The 23,969-nt window shown below is 42.1% G+C and overlaps 1 protein-coding gene across 1 annotated transcript in view; it reads left to right on the top strand.

Moving 5' to 3' along the window:
• The first annotated feature begins 1,490 nt into the window (after positions 1-1,490).
• LOC129696201 (CMP-N-acetylneuraminate-beta-galactosamide-alpha-2,3-sialyltransferase 1-like) overlaps positions 1,491-23,969 on the top strand; it is a 90,505-nt gene continuing 68,026 nt past the window's right edge. Inside the window, exon 1 of the mRNA XM_055633846.1 lies at positions 1,491-2,033. The gene's annotated coding sequence lies outside the window, so the exon portion shown is untranslated. The remainder of the gene's footprint in view (positions 2,034-23,969) is intronic.

Here is a 23,969-nt window from a genome sequence, read left to right as displayed (position 1 = left end):
TTTCCGAGGAGGCTCCACTCGCTCAATATCTGCTGCAAGATGCTGTTGTGTGCTGGGGTAACAAGGTAAAGGCCGAGGGCTGCAACAAAATTAACAAGATCATCAGGAAGGCTGGCTCTGTCCTGGTGGTGCAGTTGGATTCACTGCAGGTGGTCTTGGACAGGGGCGGAAAACCCGGGTAGGCCAGAGGGGACACGTCCCCCCCCCATGTTTTGAGAGGTGGGGGACATCCCCCCCAAGTTTTTGTCATCCGGATTTTAGAATCTCCGCTTTCCGCGAGACAGTGGAGGTGGGACTGCTGATCGAGGGCGCCGATTGGATGAGAGAGACATCGGTCAGCAGGCAATGGGGACGGGACGTGATGATTCAGTGCGATGATTGGAGAATGGAGGAGTGGGACTGAGGATAGAGCACGGTAATTGGAGGAGGGAGACGTGGCACAGACCTCTGCCTCATCCGCAGGCAGGATCGATCCCGGCCGGGTCTCCGGCGCTATCCTGTCCCCATCTGAGTGCCCCCCCCCCCCACCCCCCACGGATAGCCAGAGAGGTCGGGAGTCAGGCAACTCAACTCTGCCTGTCCCGCCTGGGCTTGCGGGAAATATGGCCAGCATGGAGAAGCAGCGCTGGTATCTCATCTGTCCAGTCAGGGCTGTAGTTAACCTGGTGGTGAGACAGGCAAATTTGAGCTGCATTTAGCGCTGGATTGAGCCTTCGAAACCTCGCGCATGTGTGATTGTGCGCATGCGTGCGGGGCCGCCAAAAAATTGTGTCCCCCCTGTCCCCCGGTCCCCTCCATATTTTGATAGCGAGTTCCGTGCCTGGTCTTGGAGGTGAGGATGCCTTTCAAACTGCAGGGCATCTTGGACAATATAGCTCACCCTCTCCATGACACACTGATTAACATGAGGAGCACCTTCAGACTGGTTCCACCAAGGTGCAACACAGAACGTCACAAGAGATCCTTTTCCCTGTGGCTATCAAACTGTACAACTCCTCCCCCTTCTGTAGTGGGGCAGACTGACCCCCCCCCCCCCCCCCCCCCCCCCCCCCCCCCCTCGATCTTTGTACATCCCCAATCCTGGACTTTGTACTGGTCACTATAATTTCATGAACCATGTATCTTGTTGTATTTTATGTCTGTTGGCAGCAATTCCCCTCCTCCTATCTTAATATGAGATGCTGTTTCTCCAATTCCCACACGGACATTTCTGTCTAAGGTCTCCTCCATTGTCAGACTGAGGCTAAACGCAAATTGGAGGAACAGCATCTCATATTTCGACTGGGCAGCTTACAACCCAGTGGTATGAAATTTGATTTATTCAACTTCAGGCAGCATTCCCTTTCTATCCCTCCCCCACCCAAGCGCACAAGCTTCACATTTTCACCCAACAAACTGCTAACAACGGCCTGTTTCCTTTATCATCGTTACTTTTTTTTGCTTTATCATCGTTACTTTTTTTTGCATATCTTTCATTCATTGTTATCACTCTGCATCATCATATATATCTCTCGTTTCCCTTATCCCTAACCAGCCTGAAGAAAGGTCTCGATCCGAAACGTCACCCATTCCTTCTCACTGGAGATGCTGCTTGTCCCGCTGAGTTATTCCAGCTTTTTGTGTCTATCTTTTTTTTAAACCAGCATCTGCAGTTCCTTCCTACACATCTTTCCGTTCAACCGTATTAAACTTTCACAACTCCATCCTCGCGTGTTTCAGGACATGTAGGGATTTATGGCGTATTTCTCAACTCCCTGGCGAATCGTGTTATCGTACTGCGTGCTCTGCTGCGGGGTGGAGCTTGCCTTGTGTTTCGGGGCTGGTTACAAGCCTTTCTCTTACTGAAGACAGTGACGGGAGGAAATGTTAGGCGCTCGTTTCAATGCCGAGAAAAGGTCCCTCCTGTGTAACGTTTAAAGAAACTGGTCACACACGCCCTTGCTGGAAGATTCCCTTTGTTTTAATCGTGTTTTTAATCTCAAAATGGAAACAAGGGGCAATTGTTAACGATCGATACTTGGGGACATCGCTGGGTAAGTTCAGCACTTTGTTTCATTTTTTTCCCAAACCGTTCGCTTACGTTTATCGTTTTGCTTCCGAAGCATTTTAAGGAGAACAATCTGACGACTAAAAGTTTATATGTAGACTGAAATTGTAAAACTTTGGGCGAAGACTCGGTGAACGTGGTTCAGAGAATAAAGTAAAATTGCACCACTTTACTATTTGTATGCTGTCAATCACAGTCATTTTAATTTCGAAAAAAAACGGGTAGACGTAATTCTTAGATTTAAATCATGACAAACTCCTTAGACATTTCCAGCCCCCGCCTTCGCTTATTTTGCGAGGACTATGGGGAAGAAGAAACGGCTTAATTTTTTCAAAATATTGCCATGCAAAATTAATTCAATAACTTGGAATGTTTCAGTAAATATCTGTAATGGAATTTTCCAAATGCTTTAAGAATGGTTCTCTAACCCTATTATTAATCCATTTCCGGACATTGGTATTGAGGGTAGATAGACACAACGGGGCAGGCTGCATCTCTGGAGACAAGGAATGTGTGACGTTTCAGGTCGAGACCCTTTAGACTGGTATTGAGGGGTTGCTGGGGGTGGATTTGGAAATTCAACGATGGCGCTCAGGGTCATTATTTTCGATCAGCCTCGGTTCTTGTTGCAAAATATAATAGTAAAATTTATGTAAAACAGGACAGCGATTCCATTTACAAAACGCCTTTGTGTAACTTCTGAACTTTTAAATTGTTGCAAAAGCCAAGCCAGTCAATTGTAAAACGTACCATCGGGAAACATGTAGCAACCAAACAATGCTGTTGACTCGCTGTCTTGCGAAGTGCCCTTGATATCTACCGTGCTGACGCCAGACATCCAGCAATCACCTCCTCATACTTAAGATAGATACAAAAAGTTGGAGTAACTCAACGGGAAAGGCAGCATCTCTAGAGAGAAGGAAGAGATGCTGGCTGTCCCGTTGAGTTACCCCAGCATTTGGTATCGATCTTCGGTTTAAACCAGCAGTTCCTACACACCCTCCTACTTACCCCTGAACCATAACAACACTGATGAACACCAGTCCACCTTTATCCATGGCATCACAGACCATATTATTTTCAGCGATCCCCCCACACAGCGTCAAATATTATCGTTCCACAACTCTGCACCTCTATTTCCTTTCTCAAATCCACAAACAGGACTGCCCTGGCAGGCCCATTGTTTCTGCCTGCCCCTGCCCCACCAAACTCATCTCTAAATACCTCTATTCTATATTTTCCCCCTTGCCCAGTACCTTCCCACCGACATCTAGGACTTCCACTAATCCTCTGCATCAATTAAGTAAATTCCACTGCCTTGTCCCACCACCTCAATTGTCCCATGGACTCCCAGTCCCTTAATATCTCCATTCCCCACCAGAAAGGCATCGGGAACCCCATTTTCTTCCTTGAACAGACCCAATCAATTCCCTTCAACTAACATTCTGCTCAGCCTGGTGGAACTTTTCGTCACCCATAACAACTTTTGTTTTAACTCCTCTCACATTCATCAAGTCAAAGGTGCTGACGTGGCCACCCACATTGGCCCCAGATATTCTTTTTTTGTTGGTTACATTGAATTCTCTTGTTCCAAACACACCCAAGTAGCACTCCCCAATGTTGTCGCCACTACAACGACCGCATCGGAGCTTCTTTCCTGAAGTTGTTCCAAAGTCGTTTTCATCATTCTCACTACCAGCCACCACCCTGCCCTCAAATTCACGCGGAAAGCAGACAATTCTTTTGCTGAACACTTGTGTTTGATCCGCCAAGACCTGTTGGAGCTCCCGGTTGCTACCCGTTTGAACTCTTCCGATTAGAGTCATACAGCATGCAAACAGGATCAGGCCCAAATTGCCCACACCAACCAACATGCCCCATCTAAATTAATCCCACCTGCCTGCTTTTGGATCCAACCTTCTGTCTTTGGCCTCATCTATTGCCAGAGTGAGGCCATATGTAAACTGGATGCGCAGCACCTCATATTCCACTTGGGGTAGCTTATAACCCAATGGCATGAACATTGAATGTTCCAATTTCAAGTAAACCCCCTACACACCCCTTTTTCATCCACCCCATCCCCCACCCATTGATGCATTCCTTTCTCCGCTAGCCTGTCCCACTGTTTCTTTCCCCTCCTCTTTCCACTCCACTACCACCCTCCCTATTATGATCCCCATTCCCCTTTTATCCCCCCTATTTCCTCTCCCACAGTGCCTTCCATCCTTCCAGCTTTACATTTCATTCCTCCTCTTCCTTCCTTAAGTGACATTGTTTGGTCTCCATTTCACCTCTCGATTTTGTTATTGTTTACAACCATTTGCCAATCAGCCCCCTCATCTGTATTCAACTATCACTTGCCTGTTTTTGCTCCAACCTCTATGTTTCCAACCTCTATGTTTCAATAGCTGTTTTCTCACTACTACTTCTGTCTGAAGAAAGGATTTCAAACCAAAACATCATCTGTCCATTTCTCATCACATTTGCTGCCTGACTTGCTGAGTTCTCCAGTAATATGTTTTTTTTTTGCAGAAGCCCAGTCATTCCTTCTTCTCTTTGCTCCTGTCCATCAGAAGGCACAAAAGCTTCAAAGCATGCACCACCAGACACAGGGACAGCTTCTTCCCCTCACTTATCAGGTTTCTGAACGGTCTTTTCATAAGCTAGGATATTTTCCAATTCACCTCTACCACATTGAGATGCTGCCTGACCTGCTGAGTTACTCCAACACTTGTCACTGTGTATTATCCAGCATCTGCAGTTTCTTGAACACTTTCTTGCATTATCCATTTTTGTTTCGGACTTCTAGCTTTGTCAAATTATTTCTATCTACTGTTTTATTCATTTGGTGTATCAACTGCTTCGGTGATGAAATTCTAGTCAGCCCATACACTTGAATAGGGAGGCCAGTGACCCAATACTGGGCCATTTAATCCATTTACATTTTGCAGGTCAAACATAGCTTGCTTGTAAAAGTTGTCAAAGATTGAGCTGATGCTGTGTTAAAGTAAATCTTCAGCCAAAGTAGTGGGTGTAGGGGATAGGTGGTGATCTGACGAGATACAGAAAGTATGTTGGGGTGTGACAGAATGGAGAAGTATCATAGTCCAGGTTGCTTGGGTGGCTGATGGTGGAGAGAACTGGTCTTCTTGCTTTCAATGTCATTTCACAATGAACTCCTTTGCTGCTTCTGTGTCAGGTGGAAATAAATGTAAGAGCTCCATGTCTTATTGTTGCTGCGTACTTCTGTGTGGGACATTTCAAAATCGGAATGAACACTGTAAAAAGTGTAAGACCATCACTTATATAAGTTGTTTCCAGTTTGCGTTCAGACTGCACACTCGACAAAACCTATGCAATAGTAAGGAGAGAGAAAGAATCAGTGTCTTGACATAGCAGCCTCTGTTGCGATTTTTCTTGTTCATAGCATTGCTTTGTTGCCGGAATGAGGGTGAAGAGAGTAATTGACTATAAGAAAACCTGCATGTGATTTTTCCTTTCAGGGTACTTAATGAAAAGCCACTTGGATAAATACCCAATTTCTGTCTGAAATGCTGCCTGACCCGCTAAATATCCGACTCCCAGCAATGCTTGTGATGACAACACAAGAGATTGCAGATGGTGCAGCCTTGAGCGAAATACCAAACTGCTGAAGGAACTCAGGGAGTCAGGCAACATCTGTGGAAGGGAATGGATGTGGAAAGTGGGAATTTGTTGTGATGTTTGATACTTTAGAATGATCAAAACATTCCAAACCTCTGGTAGGTAAAGGCTTGACTGGCAGGAATGTCCTTGCTCATTTAATTTTGCTGTGGCTTTTACTGATAGATTTTACTTCGGAGTCACGTGAATGACTACGTGAAGAACCCCGCCAGGACGCATGCGTGCCATATATCGCTACACGCATTGCAACGAGTCACAGCAGGGGGAACAACGTTCCCCTTAGTGGCGGAATTTGAAAGCCGGGAACAGCAAGTAAGGAGACTCTGCGTTCTTTCCACTTACTTCACAGGTGGAGGCATGGACAGATCCACGAAGGCTGCGAAAAAGCTGGCAGGGGAGAACCGCGGAGTTGCGGGCAGCCAGCAGCAGCAGCCAACGGCACGCCAATCTCCTGTAATGGGAACAGCTGTGCCCGACTTCACTCCCACACCGGCCATGGCCGGGCGGTAAAGCAAAGCAAAAACCTAACAGAGTCGTTGACTCCGATGAGTCCGACTTTGTGCAGCCGCGAGCGGCCAGTGCCCGTGAGCATTGGGGCTGGTTGGAGCAGCTTCAGTAGCAGCCGCGAACGGCCAGTGCCCGTGAGCATTGGAACCGGTTGGAGCGGCTGGGGGAACTGGAGCAGCCGCGAGCGGCCAGTGCCCGAGAGCATTGGAGCCAGTTGGAGCGGCTGTTGGAGCAAATACTCCAAAGTGGCAGGCTCCGGGAGATGCAGACTAGTCACAGTGGGCAGCTAGTAAGTCCTACAGCAGTACCTCTTGTAGGGCTGCACAGTGTTTCTTCCTCATCAGAGGGGAGTCTGGGGGGTCAATTCTGGGCTGACCCTGAAGAGGGGTGTGCAGAACATATCCCTAGTGTGCATGGGGTGCAAGAAAACCTATTGGATATGGTGTTCCAGTTCATTCAACCCGACCAAACTGGCCAAAACCTGGAGCCTAAAATAGCTGCAAGTATCAACTACTTGTCATTCAACCAGCTATAAGGATAGGCATTATTGGACACCACAGCAAGACACTTACCACCAGGGAACTGCAAATCACTGAATGTTCCCAGTGTCAACCGGTGTATTTGGAAACATGTTTGAGCCTCAATCAGAGCCAGGGACTTGAAACTACAGAAAGTTCTGAAAGTCCTAACAGCGGGAATTACGGTTTTTCGCCCGCACAATAAACGAAAAAGACATGACACAAGATCACCAGGATGCACTGGCTTTATTTTGCAACTCCCAATACGAGTTAAATGGCATTAGGAAGAGTGCCATCAACCGGCTTTAGACCCAAATTTGCAGGCCTGTGCAAACCTGGAACCTCCAAACCACCAATATTACTATTTGGAGGGGACTTATCCAAACAGGTAAAAGAACTTGACGAAGACCCTGGGGCTCATTAAAGCAGTGTCCAAAAACTACTTTGGCCAGAAACAGCACCCCTACGCACCACCAGCCGGCCAAGACAAACTGGTGAAAGCTCGAAGGCCAGGAACACTCAACATCGGTCTTTTTTAGGCCATGGCCCAGACCGGCCTTCCTGGGAAATGCACTAACCCTCAACACCGACCTAACTACAGATCCAGACGCCGGCGCCTCAACGTCCACGGAGGATGCCGAAAAAGTAACAAACCTACCACTAGTAGCCATGGAGGTGGGTGGGTCTGGTTCCTTACGAATTAAAGGGAGCATGGAGGTTGGTGGGAGATTACAATTCTATCTGGATGCATGAAATAAGTTAACTACCTACACTTATATTTTTAAGCAGTATAGGGTTATACCATAGAATTTATACAAAAACATAACCCTCCAGTTCAGCATGTACCGAACCGAATGTTCGTGCTTACAGGCAAAGGAAAATCAAAAGCGCATGCTGAACTACAGCGGCTTTATAAAAAAGGAGTAATTGAGAAAACCCAACACGAATCACAGGAATTTGTGTCCAAAATCTTTATCATAAACAAGAAAGATGGTGGTTACCGCATCATCATAGATTTGACTAAATTGAATACTTTCGTACAATATATTCATTCAAGATGGAAACCTTTGTTACTGCTAAGCAATTGATTTCCAAAGGTTACTACATGGCAAGTATCGATTTAAAAGATGCTTACTATACAGTACCCATAAGAGGTGACCACAGATGTTATTTAACACAATGGATTATCTGGGGTTCACCATTAACTCTGTTCACATGTCAGTGACTTTGCCGAAAGAAAAGGTTACAGCCTTAATAGAGGCTTGCAACAAAATCATTGACATCACTAAACCATCCATCAGACTGGTAGCAAGAATAATTGGCAAGATAGTGGCTGCGTTTCCAGCCACACAATTCGGACATTTACATTATCAAAATTTACAGAGGGCTAAAATACGAGCACTCAAAAATTTATGGTGGTCATTTTTTTTTTCATTTTTTTTTTTTCATTTTTTAAAAATTTTAAATTACAATACTACACAACACATATATCTTAATACATTTTTTGTACCGCTTCATTTTTTTTTGAGCTTTAAGAAAAAGATAGATGTAAAGAAAGTAAAGAAAGTGCGCAAGAGTCGTGAAGTGCAAGAGTGTAGGGAAAAGAAAGCCCCTTAGAAAAGAAGTTAGAGAAGGAAGTAAAGTGAGAAAGTAGACCCTAGAAAAGAAAGAAAAAGAAAATAGGAACAATCGCTCTATTATAACATTAAACTCAGCAGAAAGGGGACTACCAACCAAGTCTGTTTTTGTTGTTTTCCCTCCCGTTACCAGGTCCTGATACCATTTATTTATTTATTTATTTTTAAAAATTACTATTGCACCTCATACTTGTAATAGGTCCAGAAACATAGACCACGTCTTTTGGAATTGGTCTGCTTTACCTGCTAAGAGGAATCTCATCTCTTCCAGATGTAATGTTTCAAACATATTTGATATCCGCATTTTTATTGTTGGTGTGGGCGCATTTTTCCAGAATTTAAGTATAAGCTTTTTTCTCATTATTAGCCCGTAATTAAATAAATTCTTCTGAAACACGTTTAGTTCAGGGTTACCTTCCGATATTCCGAAAATAATCCATTCTGGTTTTGGTACTAGTTTTATTTTGATTAATTTTGAAAAAATATAAAATATTTCATACCAGAATTTTTGGATTTTTGTACAAAAATCAAAAGAGTGCGCTATGGTAGCTTCTTGACACAGGCATTTATCACAGATTGGTGAAACATTAGGGAAGATTTTATTTAATTTAGTTTTTGAATAATATAATCTATGGAATGTTTTGAATTGAATGAGCGTATGTCGTACGTTGATCGAACATTTATGCACCTGTAGTAAATGATTATCCCAGCTCTCTTTTGAAATTTTTATAGCTAATTCTTGTTCCCAATCTCTTCTAATTCCATCTGTTGTGGGTATTTCTATGTTTAAAATGATATTATATAGGTACGCTATTAGATTAGCTGATTCCGCCTTTGTCTTCATTGCTTCATCCAGTAAGTCGGAAGGCATATTATGATAGTCTTTTGTGTGTTTTTTCAGATAATCACGAATTTGAAGATATTTAAAATATTGGTTATTTTTCAAATTATATTTCAGTTGTAGTTGTTGAAATGATAGTAATTTTCCCAATTCATACAGATCTTCGAGCGTTTTGATTCCCATTCTTTCCCATTGTATAAATGATTTGTCTATGATTGATGGTTTAAACAATGGATTATTGACTATTGGTATTAAAAGAGATAGGTTTCTTAATTTTAAATTCTGTTGTATTTGTTTCCATGTTCTAATTGTGTTATGTATAATTGGATTTTTATTATAATTTTTATTATTCAAATTTATTGGTGAGAGGATAGTCGCTCCTATATTACTCGGGGAGCAGTCCCCTTTTTCCATTACCATTCAGTCCGCCTGCTGGGCAGAATTGTCCAGCAGGTGAATCATATTTTTAATATTTACTGCCCAATTATAATACATAAAATTAGGGAGAGCTAGACCCCCCAACTCTTTTCGTTTATTAAGGTGTGCTATTTGTATTCTATGGGATTTATAATTCCATATAAAATTTGTAATGTCTGAGTCCAATTTTTTGAAAAACTTTTTTGGGAGATATATAGGTATTGATTGAAATAGGTATAGGATTTGTGGTGAGAAAATCATTTTTATAGCATTTATTCTGCCTATTAAGGACATCGGAAGTGTTTTCCAGAATTTAATCAAATTATTTAATTTCTTGAGTAAGGGATTATAATTGGCTTTAAACATATCCTGGTAATTTCTAGTAATTTCAATTCCCAAATATTTGAATTTTTCTGTAGCTATTTTAAAGGGGAATTTCCGGAGGTGTGTTGAGTCTTTTGGTTTTATCGACATAATTTCACCTTTGTTCCAATTTATTCTATATCCTGAGAAGGATCCAAAGTCCTCAATTAAATTTAATATGTTTGGTATACTAATTTGTGGTTTTGTGATGTACAGTAGTACATCATCGGCATATAGGGATATTTTATTATTTGAATATTTTGTATTATAACCATAAATATCCGGGTGTGTTCTTATTTTTTCAGCAAGGGGTTCAATTACCAAAGCAAATAACAGTGGTGATAATGAACATCCTTGTCTATTGCCCCTTGATAGTTCAAATTTTGAGGATAATATATTATTAGTTAATATTCTAGCCGTAGGTTTGTTATATAATAGTTTTATTCATGCGATGAAGTTCTCTCCCAATTGGAATTTTTGCAATACTTTAATCATATAATCCCATTCTACTTGATCAAACGCTTTTTCTGCGTCCAGTGAGATGATAGATAACTCTTGGTCGTGAGATTTATGTGAGTGCATTTTGTTAAGCAAACGTCTCAAATTATTGAATGAATGTCTCTTAGGTATAAATCCTGTTTGATCTCCATTTATTAGTCTACTAACGTACCTGCTTAGTCTACTGGCTAGTGTTTTCGCTATTATTTTTTGATCCGTATTTAACAAAGCAATGGCTCTATATGAACCTGGTTCTCTATATTTTTATCTTTTTTAAGTATTGATGTGATCGTTGATTCTGCTAATATTTCGGGTAAGCTTTGCTCTTTAAAAGCATATGTGTACATTTTCTGTAATCGTGGGGTAACTATGTCGTAAAAGGCTTTATAAAATTCATTACTGAATCCGTCTGGTCCTGGTGTTTTTCCATTCTTTAGTGTTTTTATTGTGTCTTCTATCTCCTTAGAAGTAATTTGTGCTCCCAGTTCCTCTTGTTCCCTCAATTCTAATTGTGGGAGGTTACAATTTTCCAGAAATTCTGAAACTTTATTATTATCTATTGACGTTTTAGATGTGTATAGATTCTGGTAAAATTGAGCAAATCTTTCATTGATATCCTTGGGTAATGATAATAATTCCCCTCTATCTGATTTAATCTTTAGTATTGCATTCACTTTTTCCCGTTTTTTCAATTGGCGTGCTAAAAGTTTGTTTGTGTTTTTCCCTGAATTCGAAGTGTTCTTGTTTTGTAACTTGAAATAGTATTATAACTTTCTCTGACAATAATTTATTTAGCTTGAATTTCAATAGTAGGATTTTATTATGTTTATCCATAGTTGGATCTTTAGCATTTTCTGTATCTAATTGTTTTATTTGTTCTTCTAAATGTCTTTGTTCATTCTTATTCTTTTTATTTTGATAAGCTTGAAATGAAATAATGACTCCTCTAATAAATGCTTTGAAGGATTCCCATAATAGCGCGGGCGATATATCTGGTGTATCATTTATCTCAAAAAATAGGTCCATCCTATTTTTTTAGATATATACTCCCTTGTGGGTCTTTTAAAATTTGCGAATTAAACCTCCAGAACGATTTATTCATAGACATTCCTTTTAATTTTAAAACAAAAGTTAACGGAGAGTGGTCTGAAATCGCATTCATGTGGTATTTAGGGTTCATAGTATGCGGAATTAATTTTGTATCCACAAGAAAATAGTCTATCCGTGAGTATGTTTTATGCACCGTTGAATAAAACAAATAATCCCTTCCCGTCGGGTTTGCAATCCTCCACACATCTGCTATATTTGTGTTTTCCATATATGTATGTAAGAGTTCATTGGTTTTAGATTTCATATTACCTTTTTGTTTTTGCATCGATTTATCTAAATAAGGGTCTAAAACGCAGTTAAAGTCTCCTCCAATTATAACATTTTGATAATTAAATTCTGCAATTATATTCAGAATTTTATTAAAAAATTGAGGGTTATCAAAATTGGGCGCATATATGTTTACCAGCGTAATTGGCGTATTATTGATCTCTCCTGCTACTATAAGGTATCTCCCTTCCTTATCTGAAATAGTATTCTTTGATTTAAATGATATTATTCTTTTACGAATAATAATTGCAGTACCTCTGGATTTGGAAGTGAATGAAGAGTGAAATGTTTGGCCTATCCAGTTCGCCCTCAGTCTCGTCTGATCTTGATGTTTAAGATGCGTTTCCTGTAGAAACGAAATGTCCGTGTTGTATGATTTCAACTGAGCTAGTATCTTGCCCCTTTTAATAGGTTCATTAATACCCCTTATATTCCAACTACATAATGTGATTCCTCCCATTTTCCTTTGATTGTCGTCATACATTTTTACCAATTTTAATGACCTTATTTATTATGGTGCATCCATACCTCAGGACTCTGGTTATTTTGGGGGCATTTATATTATAGACTTCCTTGGTAGTTCCCCTCTGCGATTGTCCTTGAAAAAAAACACATAAATGTGACATATTGTGATAAAAATAAAAAAGTATATCAAATAAATGTACGATGTCTGAGTTTCCGACACCATAGTGAGTGGCCCACTCGTCTGTGGGATACGACATCGATATCGCTTCTGGCGTAGATGTTATGAGGTTAGCCCCGCTGCCTTTATTACCCAAAACCTAGGGGGTCGATACCGTTTCCAAATCAGTTCTATTTCACCCAATTGCAGTATATATATATATATATATATATGTTTCATTCCGACTTATCAAATCTAAACATGTATTCAGTTACATATATTCCTCACTCTTTTGATTTTAGTATTGTTAAAAGTGAGCTGTTCGCTGAAAGGGTTAACCAGAGTCAGGCTCCTGGAATTGTGCCAGGTGCCTGAGTCTCCTCCCCTCCCCACTCGAGCTGCGGAACATATGTAATTACCGTGTTGTCTGCGTTATAACACATTTTTATCAGTTTCAATTGCTGTTTCTATGTTAGTATTGTTAATTATTAATTATTATTAATTCTCTATACTTTGTAAAACTATGCAAGCCGTTGGATGTTTTTCGCTCTCTCTCAGCTCAGCAGATCGTCACTCTCATGTTATCAGTCTTTCCTCGTTTGAGCTCAGAGTGTCCTTGAGTTAGATTCCACAATGTTCAAGAGAAGATTATAATGTCTAGACACGTCTCGTGGAAAATCTGTTGCGTATAATAATTTTTAAACATTGGCGTTATTCACTTTTTTCACTTTTCTTCAAATATTCTCGTTGGGGGAATAAGCAAATTAATTTGTTCATGACGTCTTGGTGATCAATCTTCTTTTGTTGCTGCCTTGGCCACGATTTCTTGAGCGTATTTAAGGGATTCTACCGGGTTAGTGAATGTTTTTGAGATTCCCATGAAAGTAATATGCATCCTGGCCGGATAAAACACTCCACATATGACGCCCTTGACACTGTAAAGAGCTTCTCTGGTCTGTGAGAACTTTCTTCTCTTTTGCACAATCTCGTAAGGGTAGTCCCGTAGGAGTTTAATAGAATCATTTCTATACATCATCTTCTCTCCGTGTTTAATTTTTTTCATCAGCGCTTCCACTGTTGGGATATCCCGAAGTTTGACTATGATCTGTCGTGGGGAGGCTTGTTCTCCTTGAGATCTTGATTTAAATCTGGGTAGTCGATGTGCTACTTCAATTACAGGTGCCTCAGGTAGATTGAGTACATGTTTGATTAGATTGGCAGTGAACTCACAAGCATTGTCCCCCTCAGCTCCCTCTTTCACTCCACGTATTTGTATATTTTGACGTCTTGAGCGAGCTTCTAGGTCAACACATTTATCAGATATTTTTTGTAAATTGGCTCTTGAGGCTGTCTAATTCTAACTTCATCGCCTGCATATCTCCGGTCATCTCTTCCACAACAGCTTCCAAATCTTTCACTGCAGTTGCATTTGCGGAAATAGTTTCATGCACAGCCTCAAACATCTTTGTGGTCTCTTCTGCCACCTTATTAATTTTCCCCGTTAGTTCTTCTTGCACATCATCAACTTTTTTTTGCAGAGCACCAATGCCCGCAAGTATTTTTTCATTACCAGCAATCAAATTTAAGTTTCCAGCTGTCAAATCATTTTTCAAATCTCTTACCGAGTTCTTTAATTCCTCCATTTCGGTTTTCTCTTTTGTGGTCAACTCAGTCTTAGATCATGTAGCCATTCCAGAATCCACTCCAGAGGTCAGTTTTGCAGTTTCTTGATGTTCCTGAGTCTTCAGCAGTTGTTTTGTCACTTTCCTCTGTGGGCTCTGACCTGGAGATGTGTTTTTCATTTAAAATGACTTTCCCTCCGTTAAATTCACGGCGCTTACTGATGACGTCATCAGCACCACGATTTTTTCAGCGGAGCTAGAAAATTTGCGACTGCTAGCAGAGCATGCTGCCACCGGAAGTCATTTTGGTGGTCATTTTGACAGACCAATGAAGCTACTAACAGAGGCCATAATGGAACTAAAATGGTGGAAAGATAACATTAGGCATTGTTCCAATCCAATCATTATCAGCCACCCATCTATGGTACTACAAACTGATGCCAGTGCACTTGGTTGGGGTGCTACCAATTCCATCTCCAGCTGTGGGGGAGATGGAATGCACAGGAGGCATCATTATTACAAACACTGGGCATAAACTACCTGGAAATGTTAAGTGCATTCCATGGCCTTGTCATATTGTTCTGGGTTATATCACCAGCATGTTAGACTACAAATTGATAACACCACCGTGGTAGCATATATCAACCATATGGGTGGAAACAAATCGATATCATGTGACAATCTGGCCAACACAATTTGGCAATAGTGTATCCAGAGAGATATTTGGATATCAGCTACCTACTTACCAGGTAAACTAAATTTAGTGGCAGACACCAGGTCACGCAAATTCAATGAAAACACTGGATTTGCTGAAATTACAGCACAGTATGGAACACCAGATATTGACATATTCGCATCCAGGCTCAATCACCAGTTATCAAATTATGTTTCATGGGAACCAGACCTTGGGGCAGCGGCAACAGATGCATTTTCACTGCATTGGGGGAAATTGTTTATTTATGCATCCCCTATTTCTGCCTCATCAGTCGGGTATTAAGGAAAATACAGCAAGACTCTGCGTCTGGTATTTTGATAGTACCCGATTGGCCTACTCAACCATGGTTCCCGGTGATACTCGACATGGTATTAGAACCATGCATCACCATCCATCATAGACCTAATTTACTGGTTCATCCCGCAACAAGGGAAAGTTACCCATGTCATAATTATACAAACCTATTAATTTGTAGAGTTTGAAAGCACCTCTACTACACCTGGGACTGACGGACCGAACAGTGGATATTATTTCAGCGGCCCACAGACAGTCCACCAAAAAACAGTACTTGGTGTACATCAAGAAATGGGAAATGTACTGTCACAACAATAACATCACCCACAGGTCTATGAACATCCCGTCTGTTCTGGAATTCCTGGCAAGCCTCCATTACGATGAGGGGCTCAGTTATAGTGCCATCAACTGCACCAGAAGTGCTCTGTCAACATACCTGTGGCAAGGAACAGAGCGGCATTCTGTTGGGACACACCCCCTGGCAACCAAACTCATGAGGGACATTTTTAATGTTAATCCCCCAAGAAACAGGTACTCCCAAATATGGGATGTGAGCATTGTACTGACCATGTTAAGAAACTGGTCTCCACCTACAGCTCTGTCCCTACAGAAACTGACTATGAAAACAGTCATGCTGATGGCCTTGGTCACGGCACAAAGGGTCCAGTCGCTTCAGAAACTAAGGCTGGACAACATGACTATTTCATCTGGAAATTTAACTTTTCACATCAATGAATTAATCAAACAGAACAGACAGGGGTCAGCAGACCTAAAAACAGAATTCAGGGCCTACCCGACAGATGATTGTCTCTGTATTGTAACACACTTACTATTATATATGGAGTATACTAAGATCAGAGGCAAAGAAATGTCACTTTTAATCAGCTACAAACTGCCACACAAAAAAGTGACAGTCCAGACCATCTCTAGATGGCTAAAACAGGTCCTAATAAAGGCTGGAGTAGACACTAGCATTTTAAATCTCACTCCACCCGGGCTGCAGCTACATCAGCAGCTATGAAGTTGGATGTTCCTATGGACCAAATTCTCAAGACAGCAGGATGGTCAACGGAGAAAACATTCCAACGATTTTATAACAAACCAGTCATTGAACCTGGAACATTTGCAGAAACAATTTTAAGTTCTGTAATATAATTTTACCCCATAAATAGGGGCTATAATTTGGTGTTAATATATTTAGCGTTGGTTTTTCAATATCATATTGATGTCTAATGATGTTAACACTATTCTCCCCATAATCAAGGCAGATGTGATGCATGGACTCGTTTCCACGGCATGAAATCACAGAGCTTTAAAATCTTCACGTGGTCACTCACGTGACTCCGAAGTAAAATAGTAAGATTAAACGAGAATTTACCAGTTTGAAGTTTGCTCGTTATTTTATGAGGAGTAACATTGAGGGATTACGTGCCCTCCGCTCCCACCCTTGATCATATACTCAACTGGTATCTCTTCTCTAATCTTACTATGTTTAGTCATTAAGTTATCTGTGATTTCACACCACTGCTTTGAAGAATGACACGCATCCGTCCTGGTGGGGTTCTTCGCGTAATCCCTCAAGTTTACCCCTCATAAAATAACGATCAAACTTTAAACTGGTAAATTCTCGTTTAATCTTACTATTAAATTGCATTGGTTATGTTGTTTCTATGGACCAAATCTGCTCTTGACACTACAGGGCAACAGTGAAGCATTATTCCATTAGTTGGTATCCTTTGAATGAAATGTTAATGGATTTGTCCTGATGAATGTTGAAGATTCCTTGAAACTGTTAAGAAACCATGCAGATTTTAATGGTGCTTCCTAATTGGCAATTCTTACATAATAATAAACAAAACAGGTACTTTGTTTGATTAGTGTTTGTTGAATATAGACAGTCGCATGGTTACATAAGGGTTCCATTCCTGAGAATACACTTACTTCCCTCAATGTCCACAGGATATTCCCTAGGACATTGAGGGAGGTTAGTGTAGAAATAGCAGGGGCTATGACAGAAATATTTCAAATGTCATTAGAAACGGGAATGGTGCCGGAGGATTGGCGTACTGCGCATGTTGTTCCATTGTTTAAAAATGGTTCTAAGAGTAAACCTAGCAATTATAGACCTGTTAGTTTGACGTCAGCGGTGGGCAAATTGATGGAAAGGATACTTAGAGATAATATTTATAATCATCTGGATAAACAGGAACTTTGGAACCACCAGGACTCTTCACACCGGCCAAACTGAGAATCGGGGGAGAAGGGCCTTGGTCAGGGAGGTGACCAAGAACTCGATGGTCACTCTGACAGAGCTCCAAAGTTCTTCTGTGGAGATGGAAGAACCTTCCAGAAGGACAACTATATCTGCGGCACTACACAAATCAGGCCTTTATGGTAGAATGGCCAGACGGAAGCCACTCCTCAGTAAAAGGCACATGACAGCCTGCTTGGAGTTTTCCGAAAGGTTTGTTTTCTCTGGTGCTCTGGTCTGATGAAACCAAGATTGGCCTCTTTGACCTGAATGCCAAGCATCACGTCGGGAGGAAACCAGGCACCGCTCATCACCTGGCCAATACCATACCTACGGTGAAGCATGGTGGTGGCAGCATCATGCTTGGGGATGTTTTTTAGCGGCAGGAACTGGGAGACGAGTCAGGATCGGGGGAAAGATGAACAGAGCAAAATACAGAGAGGTCCTTGATGAAAACCTGCTCCAGAGCGTTCTGGAGATTCACCTTCCAACAGGATAATGACCCTGAGCACACAGCCGAGACAACGCAGGAGTGGCTTTGTGACAAGTCTGTGAATGTCCTTGAGTGGCCCAGCTAGAGCCCGAACTTGAATCCGATCTCTGGTAGGACCTGAAAATAGCTGTGCATCGACCCACCCCATCCAAACTGACAGAGCTTGAGAGGATCTGCAGAGAAGAATGGGAGAAATTACCCAAATACCGGTGTGCCAAGCTTGTAGCGTCATACCCAAGAAGACTTGAGGTTGTAATCGCAGCCAAAGGTGCCTCAACAAAGTATTGAGTAAAGGGTCTGAATACGTATGTAAATGTGATATTTCAGTTATTTCTTTTTAATTACTGAGCAAAAATGTTTAAACACCTGTTTTCACTTTTTTACGGAGATTTTCATCCTCTCACTTCTGAGGTCTGAGGTCCCCACCTGCTTTAAAAGGGCATCAATTATACCGGTGCCCAAGAAGAGTAAGGTGACGTGCCTCAATGACTATCGACCAGTGGCACTAACGCCGGTGATGAAGTGCTTTGAGAGGCTGATCATGGAAGAAATCAACTCCTACCTCACCAAAAACCTGGACCCACTGCAGTTCGCTTACCACCACAACAGATCAACGGTGGATGCAATCTCGCTGGCCCTCCACTCCGCACTGGACCACTTGGACAATAAAAACTCATATGATGAATAGAAATTCTGAATCAATGTTATAAGATTGTTCTGAAAGACAAAATGGTTGGCCAGGTAGACTGAAACAAAGGACATAAGATGGCTGCTGACCAGACTTGCTGGAACCGGCTGTTAGAATGGATACACAATGTCTTGCAGTTACTGTGTAGTCATGAATAAAGGATCACAGGCCCAGTCTGACAAGATTGAGGAATACACAACCTCCCCCCCTAGCCAGGAAGACTGAGGAATGTACTGGTCTGAGATTATGTGTGGTTCCTCTTTCATCCCCTTATATGTACATACTTGGTTTCCTGTATTCTTCCAACGTGTTGGTTCTTTGATCGGGGGAATGTGGGAGGTGCTAAACGGTGGCATTAACATATAAAGAGCCTTGCAATTAAGAGCAGTCAGCTTGACTCTTTGCCAGGTTGTAACCTGTGTGGAGACTCCTGCTCAATAAAACGTACGTTTAAAGCAACCCTGGTGCCTGGTCGATTATTGTCGAAACAACCGATGTGAGAGAGAAACGTGAATCAACAATATGACAGGCTGTTATTCATTGATTACAGCTCGGCATTCAACACAATCATCCCCTCCAAACTGGTTACCAAACTCGCAGAACTGGGTTTGTGCGCATCCCTCTGCAACTGGATCCTTGACTTCCTCATCCACAGACCACAGTCTGTTCGTGTTGGTGGAAATGTGTTAGCCTCGATAACAATCAGCACGGGAGCACCTCAAGGCTGCGTGCTCAGCCCCCTGCTGTACTCACTCTATACCCATGACTGCGTAGCCAACCACAGTGCGAACTCCATCATCAAGTTCGCTGATGACACCACTGTTGTGGGACGTATCACTGATGGGGATGAGTCAGAGTATAGAAGAGAGATCGAGCAACTGTCCATATGGTGCCAGCGCAATAACCTGGCCCTCAACACCAGCAAAACCAAGGAACTGATTGTGGACTTTGGAAGGAGTAGGATGGGGACCCACAGCCCCATTTATATCAACGGGTCGATGGTTGAAAGGGTCAAGAACTTCAAATTCCTGGGCGTGCACATCTCTGAAGATCTTTCCTGGTCCGAGAACACTAACGCAATTATCAAAAAAGCTCATCAGCGCCTCTACTTCCTGAGAAGATTACGGAGAGTCGGTTTGTCAAGGAAGACTCTCTCTAACTTCTACAGGTGCACAGTAGAGAGCATGCTGACCGGTTGCATCGTGGCTTGCTTCGGCAATTTGAACGCCCTGGAGAGGAAGGACTACATAAAGTAATAAACACTGCCCAGTCCATCATCGGCTCTGACCTTCCTTCCATCGAGGGGATTTATCGCAGTCGCTGCCTCAAAAAGCCTGGCAGTATCATCAAAGACCCACACCATCCTGGCCACACACTCATCTCCCTGCTACCTTCCTTCTCGTGTGGGGAGGAACTGCAGATTCTGGCATAATACGAAGATAGACACAAAATGAAGGAGTAACTCAACAGGACAGGCAACATCTCTGGAGAGAAAGAATGGGTGACGTTTCGGGACGAGACCCTTCTTCAGCCTACTTCAGACTTCAGTCTTTTAAAATAAACTTCCTCAATAAAGTTGCATTGCACCTTTTTTTGTAAGTGGCATACCCACAGCAAAGGAAGTATTTTTTGTAAATGGCATACGCACATCAAAGGGAGCATTTAAAAAAATAGTAACATGCACCCTTGCTGATTAGTAATGGACTTTTGGCATTTGCTTGGCCTTTCGAGATTACTTCATAATTTGCATATCTCTACACACAACATAACTTGGCAGTTTTATTTACATAGAACTACAAGTTAAGATCTCATGGCTTCTCCGCAAGAGTTTAATCGGCTGTTGTGCTCACAGACTTCCTTTGCTTGTGGGGGGAGGGGGGGGAGGTAAAGATGGGCTGAAAGGATTCTCTCCTCACGACTGTGTAGGAAGGAACTGCAGATGCTCGTTAATACCAACGTTAGAGACAAAAAACTGGAGTAACTCAGCAGGTCAGGCAGCATCTCTGAAGAAAAGTAATAGGTGATGTTTCGGGTTGAAATCCTTCTTCAGTCTGATGTGAAACATTATACCCTGTGACAGTGCATTTTACAGATAACACTCTTATCTCATCATTCTAGGCCTTGGGGTTGTTTGTGTTGGCAAGTTCTCTACATGTCTTTGCGGGTTTCCTCCAGAAGTTTTGGTTTCTTCCCACATCCTGGTGTGCTGGTAGTTAATTGTCTAATGGAAAATTACACAGGTTAATGACAAAAAACATCTAAGGGAAATCGATGGGCAGAGTGGGAGAGAATAGATAGCAAAGGTATAGGAAAATCAGGAGGGGGAGTGGGACGAAAGGAATTGGTCATGATCAATGATTCAATGATACTATTGTCACTGGTATCTAGGTACAGTGAAATGCCTTGTTTTGCATACAGCATGGTAAAATCATATAGCAGGCCTCATCTAGGCAGTACACAAGTGTTCCACATTTTGGCGCCGATAAAGTCAATAAAGTTCCCTGAACAGTCCTATCTACTGTCTGCAGACGTCCCCTCCCCGCCAGATCCCCCTTCCTTCTCGTGTGGGGAGGAACTGCAGATTCTGGTATAAAAAGAAGATAGACACAAAATGAAGGAGTAACTCAGCAGGACAGGCAACATCTCTGGAGAGAAAGAATGGGTGACGTTTCGGGTCGAGACCCTTCTTCAGCCTACTTCAGACTTCAGTCTTTTAAAATAAACTTCCTCAATAAAGTTGCATTGCACCTTTTTTTGTAAGTGGCATACCCACAGCAAAGGAAGTATTTTTTGTAAATGGCATACGCACATCAAAGGGAGCATTTAAAAAAATAGTAACATGCACCCTTGCTGATTAGTAATGGACTTTTGGCATTTGCTTGGCCTTTCGAGATTACTTCATAATTTGCATATCTCTACACACAACATAACTTGGCAGTTTTATTTACATAGAACTACAAGTTAAGATCTCATGGCTTCTCCGCAAGAGTTTAATCGGCTGTTGTGCTCACAGACTTCCTTTGCTTGTGGGGGGAGGGGGGGGAGGTAAAGATGGGCTGAAAGGATTCTCTCCTCACGACTGTGTAGGAAGGAACTGCAGATGCTCGTTAATACCAACGTTAGAGACAAAAAACTGGAGTAACTCAGCAGGTCAGGCAGCATCTCTGAAGAAAAGTAATAGGTGATGTTTCGGGTTGAAATCCTTCTTCAGTCTGATGTGAAACATTATACCCTGTGACAGTGCATTTTACAGATAACACTCTTATCTCATCATTCTAGGCCTTGGGGTTGTTTGTGTTGGCAAGTTCTCTACATGTCTTTGCGGGTTTCCTCCAGAAGTTTTGGTTTCTTCCCACATCCTGGTGTGCTGGTAGTTAATTGTCTAATGGAAAATTACACAGGTTAATGACAAAAAACATCTAAGGGAAATCGATGGGCAGAGTGGGAGAGAATAGATAGCAAAGGTATAGGAAAATCAGGAGGGGGAGTGGGACGAAAGGAATTGGTCATGATCAATGATTCAATGATACTATTGTCACTGGTATCTAGGTACAGTGAAATGCCTTGTTTTGCATACAGCATGGTAAAATCATATAGCAGGCCTCATCTAGGCAGTACACAAGTGTTCCACATTTTGGCGCCGATAAAGTCAATAAAGTTCCCTGAACAGTCCTATCTACTGTCTGCAGACGTCCCCTCCCCGCCAGATCCCCCTTCCTTCTCGTGTGGGGAGGAACTGCAGATTCTGGTATAAAAAGAAGATAGACACAAAATGAAGGAGTAACTCAGCAGGACAGGCAACATCTCTGGAGAGAAAGAATGGGTGACGTTTCGGGTCGAGACCCTTCTTCAGCCTACTTCAGACTTCAGTCTTTTAAAATAAACTTCCTCAATAAAGTTGCATTGCACCATTTTTTGTAAGTGGCATACCCACAGCAAAGGAAGTATTTTTTGTAAATGGCATACGCACAGCAAAGGAAGCATTTAAAAAAATAGTAACAGGCACCCTTGCTGATTAGTAATGGACTTTTGGCATTTGCTTGGCCTTTCGAGATTACTTCATAATTTGCATATCTCTACACACAAGGCCTTGGGGTTGTGTGTTGAGGGGGGGGGGGGGGTAAAGATGGGCTGAAAGGATTCTCTCCTCACGACTTTGTAGGAAGGAACTGCAGATGCTCATTAATACCAACGTTAGAGACAAAAAGCTGGAGTAACTCAGCAGGTCAGGCAGCATCTCTGAAGAAAAGTAATAGGTGATGTTTCGGGTTGAAATCCTTCTTCAGTCTGAAGAAGGATCTCGACCTGAAACGTCACCTATTCCTTTTCGCCAAAGATGCTGCCGGACCTGCTGAGTTACTCCAGCACCTTGTGTCTACTCTTGTGAAACCATCGTCAGCCTGAACGTTTGGAAACAACAACATTTTTGGACTTGCTTGCAGTTTGATGAACAAGATTTGGCTGGTTGTCTTCTAATGATAAATTTGGCGGGTGACCTCTCTCAGTGACAGAGAAACGGCATTAATTCTGGGATCTGGGGTTTGATGAATCAGGAGATTCGTCCATCTGTGGGGCGACACCTGTGTGTGTCTGTGCTGCTGTGACCACTGTGGTTCCCCCCACATCCGAAAGACGCATGGGTTTGTAAATTAATTGGCATTTGTGTGTCAGGAGACTATTTATCTGGTGTGTCAGGAGAATATGCAAAAGTGGAATTACAGATCTACAGTAATGTGAACCATATAATCATATAACCATATAACAATTACAGCACGGAAACAGGCCATCTCGGCCCTACAAGTCCATGCCGAACAAATTTTTGTTCCCCTTAGTCCCACCTGCCTGCACTCATACCATAACCCTCCATTCCCTTCTCATCCATATGCCTATCCAATTTATTTTTAAATGATACCAACGAACCTGCCTCCACCACTTCCACTGGAAGCTCATTCCACACCGCTACCACTCTCTGCGTAAAGAAGTTCCCCCTCATATTACCCCTAAACTTCTGTCCCTTAATTCTGAAGTCATGTCCTCTTGTTTGAATCTTCCCTATTCTCAAAGGGAAAAGCTTGTCCACATCAACTCTGTCTATCCCTCTCATCATTTTAAAGACCTCTATCAGGTCCCCCCTTAACCTTCTGCGCTCCAGAGAATAAAGACCTAACTTATTCAACCTATCTCTGTAACTTAGTTGTTGAAACCCAGGCAACATTCTAGTAAATCTCCTCTGTACTCTCTCTATTTTGTTGACATCCTTCCTATAATTTGGCGACCAAAATTGTACACCATACTCCAGATTTGGTCTCACCAATGCCTTGTACAATTTTAACATTACATCCCAGCTTCTATACTCAATGCTCTGATTTATAAAGGCTAGCATACCAAAAGCTTTCTTTACCACCCTATCTATATG

This window comes from Leucoraja erinacea, chromosome 4, assembly GCF_028641065.1.
Source record: "Leucoraja erinacea ecotype New England chromosome 4, Leri_hhj_1, whole genome shotgun sequence".
Classification (NCBI taxonomy): Eukaryota; Metazoa; Chordata; class Chondrichthyes; order Rajiformes; family Rajidae; genus Leucoraja; species Leucoraja erinaceus.
This window is presented reverse-complemented; position numbering and strand designations above follow the sequence as displayed.